Source organism: Staurois parvus, unplaced genomic scaffold (assembly GCF_062004578.1).
Source record: "Staurois parvus isolate SC_StPar_1 unplaced genomic scaffold, SC_StPar_1.0 ptg000191l, whole genome shotgun sequence".
Lineage (NCBI taxonomy): Eukaryota > Metazoa > Chordata > Amphibia > Anura > Ranidae > Staurois > Staurois parvus.
The window spans coordinates 3,023,762-3,033,298 of NW_028317987.1; the positions used below are offsets into that span (position 1 = coordinate 3,023,762).

Below are 9,537 nucleotides of genomic sequence, written 5' to 3' on the forward strand. Positions count from 1 at the left end.
GCCTCTTATGAAATAGGTCGGACTGTCTACTTTGCAAAAAGAGGTAATTTGGGGGATATCAATACTGTCCTGACATTTGGGGGATATCTGTACTGTCCTGACATTTGGGGGATATCTGTACTGTTCTGACATTTGGGGGATATCTATACTGTCCTGAAATTTGGGGGATGTCTGTACTGTCCTGACATTTGGGGGATATCTGTACTGTCCTGACATTTGGGGGATATCTGTCCTCTCCTGACATTTGGGGGATATCTGTACCGTCCTGACATTTGGGGGATATCTGTACTGTCCTGACATTTGGGGGATATCTGTACCGTCCTGACATTTGGGGGATATCTGTACCGTCCTGACATTTGGGGGATATCTGTACCGTCCTGACATTTGGGGGATATCTGTACCGTACTGACATTTGGGGGATATCTGTCCTGTCCTGACATTTGGGGGATATCTATACCGTCCTGACATTTGGGGGGATATCTGTACCGTCCTGACATTTGGGGGATATCGGTCATGCACCGCCTGGCAGAGTCTCTAGCAACCCACAGCTCGGGGTTCTTCAGGGCGCGGGGTCTAAGTCCCAATCTGCTTAACGTTATGGAGTAGGTCTGGCGCTAGAATTATTGCTGTCACTACAGTGTGCACGGTGAATGTAACGTGTATCACAATCGATGTTCACGTGTAGGCGCCCTGATATGTAGGCACCCACCACCTCCTCCTATTACTCCACTCTCACACTGACACAAACAACTCCACTAGTAGTTTCTCACGCTCCTGCACATCCCACTCCCATGCCACCTTTCTCACCCTTCTCCTCCTCCTAGCCGCGGGGGACATCTCCCCGAATCCTGGCCCTCCACCACCTCCCTCACCTGCACAACACCCTCCTGCCTCCATGTCCTGCCGCAACCCCCGCAACTTAGTATCTGTCCCCCTGCTCCCTAAAATCTCCCCCCCCCCGTTTTCATGTGCACTCCTGAACGCCCGATCGGTGTGCAACAAGCTTGCCACTAGAGATGAGCGAATCGAACCAGGCGAACCGGAATTCGATACGAATTTCAGGAAAAATTCGATTCGCGGCGAATCCGAATATTTGCCTACTTCGGGTGCGCGAATCGGATTTTTCCCGATCACCCGGCAAAAGTGTCCCTGCAGAGAGCTCCGCTATTTCTGACAGTTCTCTGACAGTTCCTTCACATGTACAGCGGTTGAAACATTGTATCTATTTGTTTCCATTTAGGATACAGATGTTTCAACCGCTGTACATGTGAAGAAGCTGTCAGAGAACTGTCAGAAATAGAGGAACTCTGCAGATATACTTTTTGCCGGTTTGGAATTCTTATTTTCATCCTACTTCTTCTTCTTCTTCTTCTTCATCCTCATCCTCATCCTCAGAAGAAGAAGAGGATGAGGATGAGGATGAAGAAGAAGAAGTAGGATGAAAATAAGAATAATTCCAAGCCGGCAAAAAGTGTATGTGCAGAGTTCCTCTATTCTGCAGATACACTTAGAGGAGCTCTGCAGATACACTTTTTGCCGGCTTGGAATTAATCTTATTTTCATCCTACTTCTTCTTCTTCATCCTCATCCTCAGAAGAAGAAGAAGAGGATGAGGATGAAGAAGAAGAAGTAGGATGAAAATAAGAATAATTCCAAGCCGGCAAAAAGTGTATCTGCAGAGCTCCTCTAAGTGTATCTGCAGAATGTCATTTATGGAAACAAATAGATACAATGTTTCAACCGCTGTATGGAGTGAATGTCCCAGAACTGTCAGAAATAGACAGAAACTGTCACAGAACTGTCCTTCTTCTCATCCTTCTCCTTCTTCTCATCCTTCTTCTCATCCTTCTTCTCATCCTTCTTCTCATCCTTCTCCTTCTTCTCATCCTTCTCCTTCTTCTCATCCTTCTCCTTCTCCTTCTTCTCATCCTTCTCCTTCTTCTCATCCTTCTCCTTCTTCTCATCCTTCTTCTCATCCTTCTCATTATTCTCATCCTTCTCCTTCTTCTCATCCTTCTCCTTCTTCTCATCCTTCTTCTCATCCTTCTCCTTCTTCTCATCCTTCTTCTCATCCTTCTTCTCATCCTTCTCCTTCTTCTCATCCTTCTTCTCATCCTTCTCCTTCTTCTCATCCTTCTTCTCATCCTTCTTCTCATCCTTCTCCTTCTTCTCATCCTTCTCCTTCTTCTCATCCTTCTCCTTCTCCTTCTTCTCATCCTTCTCCTTCTCCTTCTTCTCATCCTTCTCCTTCTCCTTCTTCTCATCCTTCTCCTTCTCCTTCTTCTCATCCTTCTCCTTCTCCTTCTCCTTCTTCTCATCCTTCTCCTTCTTCTCATCCTTCTCCTTCTCCTTCTTCTCATCCTTCTCCTTCTTCTCATCCTTCTCCTTCTCCTTCTTCTCATCCTTCTCCTTCTTCTCATCCTTCTCCTTCTCCTTCTTCTCATCCTTCTCCTTCTTCTCATCCTTCCTCATCTCCAAGGGCATTTAAATTAAAGGTACAGTGTTCTGCACTAATTTAAAGGCTCTCTGAAGCCTAGAAACCCTTTTTATAAGTTAACTTTGTAGCGAATTAATTTGCATCGAATCGAATTTCTTCCTGGAATTCGCCGAATCAGCCGAATCGAATTTTTGAAAAATTCGCTCATCTCTACTTGCCACCATCCACGACCTCTTTGTTTCCCGCTCCCTCAACCTCCTAGCTATCACGAAAACCTGGATCCTGCCCACTGACTCTACCTCCCCTGCTGAACTCTCCTACGGAGTACAACAACGCGCTGTTAACAGCCCTTGACTCACTAGCGCCTTTAACCACACGCAACATCAGACCCCGACCACTCCAGCCCTGGCAGACTGATCGCACCAAAACCCTCAAACGACACAGTCGTGCCCTGGAGTGACTATGGTGCAAAACCAAATCCCAACAAGCCTTCACCCGCTACAAATCTGCCTTCAGCACCTACACCTAATCCCTCCATGCAGCCAAACAAGCCTACTTCCTGACCCTCATCAAGACCCTCTCCTCCAATCCTCGCCGACTCTTCTCCACCTTCAACTCTCTACTCTCTCCACCCCCACCTCCACCCAGCACCTCACTCACCGCCCTTGAGATTGCCAATCACTTCAAAAGCAAGATTGACACAATTCGCAAGGACATCGCCGCAACTCACACGCCCTCTCAACCTGTCCCCTCATCCCCCCTCCCCCTCGACATAACCCGCAGGGACTTCGTCGCTGCTCAAACTCCCTCCAACCCCGTTCCCCCTCCCTCAGCCACCCCCTCATCACCCCTCTCCCACGGCCCCACCACTGCTCTGACCTCCACTTCCACCTCACCCTACATTCCTCATACTGAAGCTCCCCCAACACTCCACACCTTTGACCTTACCACCATCGAGGAAGTCTCCAAGATCCTCTCTGATGCCTGCCTCACCACCTGCCCCCTCGACCCTATCCCCTCACAACTCCTACGACCTCCCTCCCCCTCCATCCTATGCTCCGTCACCCACATCTTCAATCTCTCCCTCTCCTCAGGCACTTTCCCCTCCCCTCTGAAACATGCACACATCAACCCCATACTTAAAAAGCCCTCCCTGGACCCCAATGACCCGAACAACCTCAGACCCATCTCCCTGCTCCCCTTTACATCTAAACTCCTCAAGCGCCTCGTCTACACCCGCCTATGCTCTCACCTCAACCACAACAACCTCCTCGATCCCCTACAGTCTGGCTTCCGTCCCCTACACTCCACCGAAATCGCCTTACTCAAACTCTCCAACGACCTTCTAACCGCCAAAGCTAATGGCCACTATTCAGTGCTCCTACTCCTTGACCTCTCTGCGGCCTTCGACACAGTCGACCACCCCCTCCTCCTCAAAAAACTACACTTCCTTTGGCCTTAGAGATTCTGCTCTCTCCTGGCTCTCATCCTACCTGTCACAACGCTCCTTCAGCATTTCCTATAATGCTACCACCTCCCCTTCACTCCCCCTCTCTGTTGGGGTCCCTCAAGGCTCTGTCCTCGGGCCCCTTCTCTTCTCCATCTACACCTCCTCCCTTGGCCAACTCATACACTCTCATGGCTTCAACTACCACCTCTATGCCACAAATCTATCTCTCAACCCCCCACCTCACCCCCTCGGTCTCCGCCCGAATCACACACCTGCTGAGCGACATATCAGATTGGATGTCGCTCCACTTCCTTAAACTGAACCTCTCCAAAACCGATTTTCTTGTATTCCCCCCAGCCCGGACCCCACCCCCCATTGACTTTTCCATCACATCCAACAACGCCACCATCAAACCCGCCCCGCAGGCCAGAGTACTTGGTGTCATTCTGGACTCCAACCTATCCTTCCAGCCCCAAGTCCAATCTTTAACAAACTCATGCAGACTCCACCTCCGCAACATCGCCAAAATACGCACATTCCTAACCCCAGAAACCACTAAACAGCTCATCCACTCCCTCATCATATCACGACTCGACTACTGCAACTCCCTCCTCACTGGCCTGCCTCGCCGCTCGCTATCCCCGCTTCAGTCCATCCTGAATACGGCTGCCAGACTCATTCACCTTTCCAACATCTCCATTTCCGCCACCCCCCTCTGCCAATCCCTCCACTGGCTTCCGATTGGCAACAGATCAAATTCAGAATCCTAACACTGACGTATAAAGCTGTCCACCATACTGCCCCGAACTACATCACCGACCTAATATCCAAGTACCGCCCAGAATGCACACTCTGCTCCTCACAAGACCTCCTTCTCTCTAGTTCCCTGGTCTCCTAGTCCCATGCCCGCCTCCAGGACTTCTCCAGGGTGTCACCCATCCTCTGGAACTCCCTGCCCCAACCCATCAGATTATCACCTACTCTCCTCTCCTTTAGGCGCACCCTGAAAACCCACCTCTTCAGGGAAGCCTACCCTACCCCCTGCTAACTTGACCGACCTCCTCCACTCTTCCTACCACTCCATCCCCCACAGCTATCTCCTCCTGTACCACTATCCCCTCCCTCCTAGATTGTAAGGTCCAAAGAGCAGGGCCCTCGATCCCCTCATGTTTTGCATTGTATTGGTATTGTTCTGTCACATGTTCTGTCCCCCTTTGTAATGTACAGCGCTGAGAGAACTATTGGCGCTAAATACTGTATAATAATAATAATATGTGCGTTTATGTTCGTACATGTGTATATGTGCGGCTCAAAATTGTTTGGTGGGTATGTTGTGTGCTTGAGTGTAACTTTATTTTTTACTTTTAAAAAAAAAAAATAACTTTTTTTTCATTCCATAGGGAACTCAAAGTCCCTTAATGTGATGATTTTTAGGTGACAGGTTCTCTTTATTGAGACATGCAGGGTCTAAAATATCCCCAATGTCTCCTCTGGGATCCACTCAATGTATTGCGATGCCATACATTGCTGCTTGGCTATGCTAGAGAAGGTGACCCAAAAGTGACTTCACACACGTCGCCTTCCAGGCATTTCCAGCATTTTGGGGGAGGGGGGGTTTGACATAAATCTTTGCATTTTGAGAGTAGCTATGAGCCCAAACACATTTAGAAAGGCAAATGACTGAGGCTTTCAAATGAACTTTTGAGCAATTTTTCCACCAATCTATGGCCACCTTTTTAGAAGTGATCCAAGCAGCTATACAGCCACCCAATCACTTTTACAGAGCGTGGATGGGGGTCTTCCTCTGGCTGCTCCCTTCCACCATTACTGGGCTCTCCCGAGCGATCGGGGGGCCAGGGATCATCGCCATTCAGTGTGCTTAGGAGAGGCATGTTCATCCATACCTGCCTCCCCTCATATAGGAAACCAGAAATGGTGAGGATTGTGTCACTTCCGGTTTCAGTTTGTGGTTCACAAGCCATTACCGGCTGATATCGCATCCGACAAACCAATCTCCATTTAATCAGATGCTTTGGAGGCCAGCGGAGAGATATGGTGTCTAACAGAGCCTAAGGATCTCCATGAAGAGGACCTGTCATGGCCTATGATATCAAAAGGGATATTATTCATCTCTTGTGATAGCAATAAAGTTGATCAAAGAAAAAAATGTAAAGAGACAATGTATTTTTAAAAAATAAAATACTTAGTAAAATATTAAATTAATAAATATAAATTCAATTTTAACGAGAGATTTGGGGTCTAATAGAGCCTAGAGCTCTCCATAAAGAGGACCTGGCATGGCCCATGCTACACAAGGGATATTGTTCATCTCTTGTGATAGCAATAAAGTCGATAAAGAAAAAATGTAAAGGGACAATGTATTTAAAAAAAATAAAATACATAATAAAATATTAAATTAATAAATATAAATAAAATTTTAAATAAATTATAAAATAATACAAATTTAGAGCACCCTCCCCATGCTCGCGCACAAATGCGAACGCACATGTAAGTCTCACAAGCATACGGCAGCGGCAATCGCACCACACATGTGAGGTATCGGTGCAAACATCAGAGTGAGCGTAATCATTCTAGCACCAGATCTCCTGTGTCACTCCAAGCCGGTAACCTGGAAAGGCTGTTAAAGTGTTGCCTGTGGAGGACTTGTAGATACTGTAGTTTGTCTCCATTCCACGGACATGTGCAATTGTAAAAAGTGACATGTTGGGTATCTATTTACTCAGCATAACATCATCTTTTATAGTTTACCACAAAAATTGGGCATTCTATTATGTCTGTGTGCACTAAAATTCATTAAAGTGTGCTTTTTTCCCAAAAAAACTGTGTTTTAAAAATGTCAGCGCAAATATAGTTCACCTTACAAAAATTGCAACACCCAACATTTTAATCTCCAGCGTCTCCGCTTTCAAAAACTGTCTAATATTTAGGGGTTCTGAGTAATGTTCTAGCAAAAAAAAGCTACTTTTTACTGGTATGTGTAAGTGTGAGAATTGGCCTGGGGGGAGGTGATCAAAGAGAACCAGTCCTGGCTGAGCTTCCACTGTTTTGTTTATCTTTTTGGGATCATTGATTTTTTTTCCAGTTGTCTTTCAGCTGTTTTATGAGCTTTGCATTTCCTTTGTGCTCACAAATTCTCAGCCTTGCTCTGTGGAGGAACCTCCCTCACTTGAACAATTGGTTCTGGAGATAAGGAGCTTTGTTGATCTCTCTGTCTTCTATCAGCGATGGCGTCCTCCGATGTGAGAGCTCTGCTGGATTGTTCCATCTGCCTGAACATTTATTCGGATCCTGTCATCTTGAAATGTGGACACAGCTTCTGCCGGGTCTGCATCGATCATGTTTTGGATACACAGAAGGAGTCCGGAGGATATTCAGCAGGGGAGAGTTCCAGGAGAGACCTTCACCGTACACAATTATAACTCTGAGTAACATCTCTCAGCATTTCCTGTCTCCACCACAAGATCAAGAGAAGACCGGTGTCTCCTGTACTTACTGTGTCCACACCTCTGTACCTGCTGTGAAGTCCTGCCTGCATTGTGAGGCTTCTCTATGTGACATCCATCTGAGAGTCCACCACAAGTCACCAGAACACGTCTTGTGTGACCCCACCACCACCCCAGAGACCAGGAAATGCTCCGTCCATAAGAAGACCATGGAGTATTACTGCATTGAGGACTCTACTTGCTTCTGTGCCTCCTGCTTTATAATTGGAGAACATCAGGGACACCAGGTGGAGACACTGCAGGAAGTCTTTTTAAAGAAGAGGAACATGACAATCTATCTTCACAAACTGATTAATAAAAGAGAGAAAACAGAAAAAGAGTCCAGAGTCTGCAGGAACTCAGGGGAAAGTACAAGACAAAGCAGATGGTGAAACAGGGAGAGTCACTGTCCTGTTCAGAGATCTCAGGAGACGTCAGGAAGACCTGAAGAAGAAAGTCCTGCGTGAGATCTCCAGGCAGGCAGAGCGGATCTTAAGCCCCATCGATGATCTGATCCAGTGCTTGGAATTCAAGATGGAGGAGCTGTCCAGGAAGATGCAACCCAAGATGGATCCATTGACTGTTCTACAGCAATCAGACACAGGTGACTGGTGTGATACTGAGGATGGAGATGAGGAGGACACAGAGAGACATGATGGAAGGGATCTGGATGTGGGGGTGATTTTCCATATGATCAGCACAGGTTTATCAGATCTAATCACTGGTGTCATTGGGGGGGGTCTATATTCAGAAAGCTGTAGACATTTTATTGGATGAGGACACAGCTCATATTAATATATGCATCTCTTCTGACAAGACGACTGCAACCCAGTTGAGAGAATACCGGCATCGCTCATATACCGAGGAGAGATTTATGGATTTTTATCAAGTTTTAGGCAGCCGAAGTTTCTTCTCAGGGAGACATTACTGGGAAGTAGATGTCCATAGATCCAATAACTGGAGAATCGGGATGTGCTACAACAGTATAGACAGGGCCGGCTTTACTCCTTGATTGGATATAATGACGTGTCCTGGGCTTTGGTCAGGAGGGGTAAAAGGTATAAAGTGGTGCATGACGATAATGAGACCGAGCTCTGTTATAGTGTTTTGGTAAATGATTCCGGGTATATCTGGATTATGAGGCCAAGCAAATCTCCTTCTATGTGTGTGACCCCATCCGTCACCTCCACACCTTCACCGCCACCTTCACCGAGCCCCTCTATGCTGCGTTGGGTGTTTGGCATTCATCTATATCATTGGCTTGAAGGGAGATGGGAAAAATCTAGTCTAGACAAATCTTCCAATGGGGACGCTTGTTCTGGTGGTTCCCAAGAAACTTCCTTAATTTGGAAGAACTTTCTCTCACTTCCTGTTTGGCTGACACAAGAAGTGAAGGGAAATCTGCACAATGGTGCACAGATGTAGAAAAAAATCTGACAGTGTTTTTTTTGTTGAATTCAATAAAAAACAAAGAAAAATGAACAAATAGGAACACATTTTATTAAAAATAAAGAGTACAGTGTTAAAGTTTATACCTTTGACTGTATTTTGCAAGATGACTTTTCTGCATAGGGGATGTTACCCATTTCTAATCTGTGTACTCTGGAAATATTGAACTGCTCTGTGAGTGTGGAATTGTCTCTATAAATAAAGAATTTGAAAAAAAATAGAGAGTACATACAAATTCATTTTTTGTTGCATTTAATAAAAAAAAGAAAAATGAATAAATAGGAACAATTTTTAATGGTATTTTCACTCTTTTTTTGTTGTTGCATTTAATAAAAATATTTGCACAGCGGCTAAATGGTTAGCACTTCTGCCTGGCAGCACAAGGATGATTGGTTCAAATCCCAACCACAGCATCACCTGCCTGGAGTTTGCATGTTCTCCCTGTGCCTGCATGGGTTTCCTCTGGGACTCCGGTTTCCTCCTACACTCCAAAGACAAGCTGGCAAGTTAATTGAATCCTGTCTAAAATTGGCCCTAATATATGAATGTAAGTTAAGGACTTTAGATTGTATGTCCCTTGAGGGGTGGGGACTGATGTGAATGTACAATATATATGTAAAGAGCTGCGTAAATTGATGACGCTATATAAGTAATGGAAATAAATAATAAAAAAGGAAAAATGAATAAACAGGAACAAA

General features: G+C 45.9%; 1 pseudogene; it reads left to right on the forward strand.

Moving 5' to 3' along the window:
- Positions 1-7,132: 7,132 nt before the first annotated feature.
- On the forward strand, positions 7,133-8,655 carry LOC149461874 (E3 ubiquitin/ISG15 ligase TRIM25-like; annotated as a pseudogene).
- The last annotated feature ends 882 nt before the right edge of the window (positions 8,656-9,537 follow it).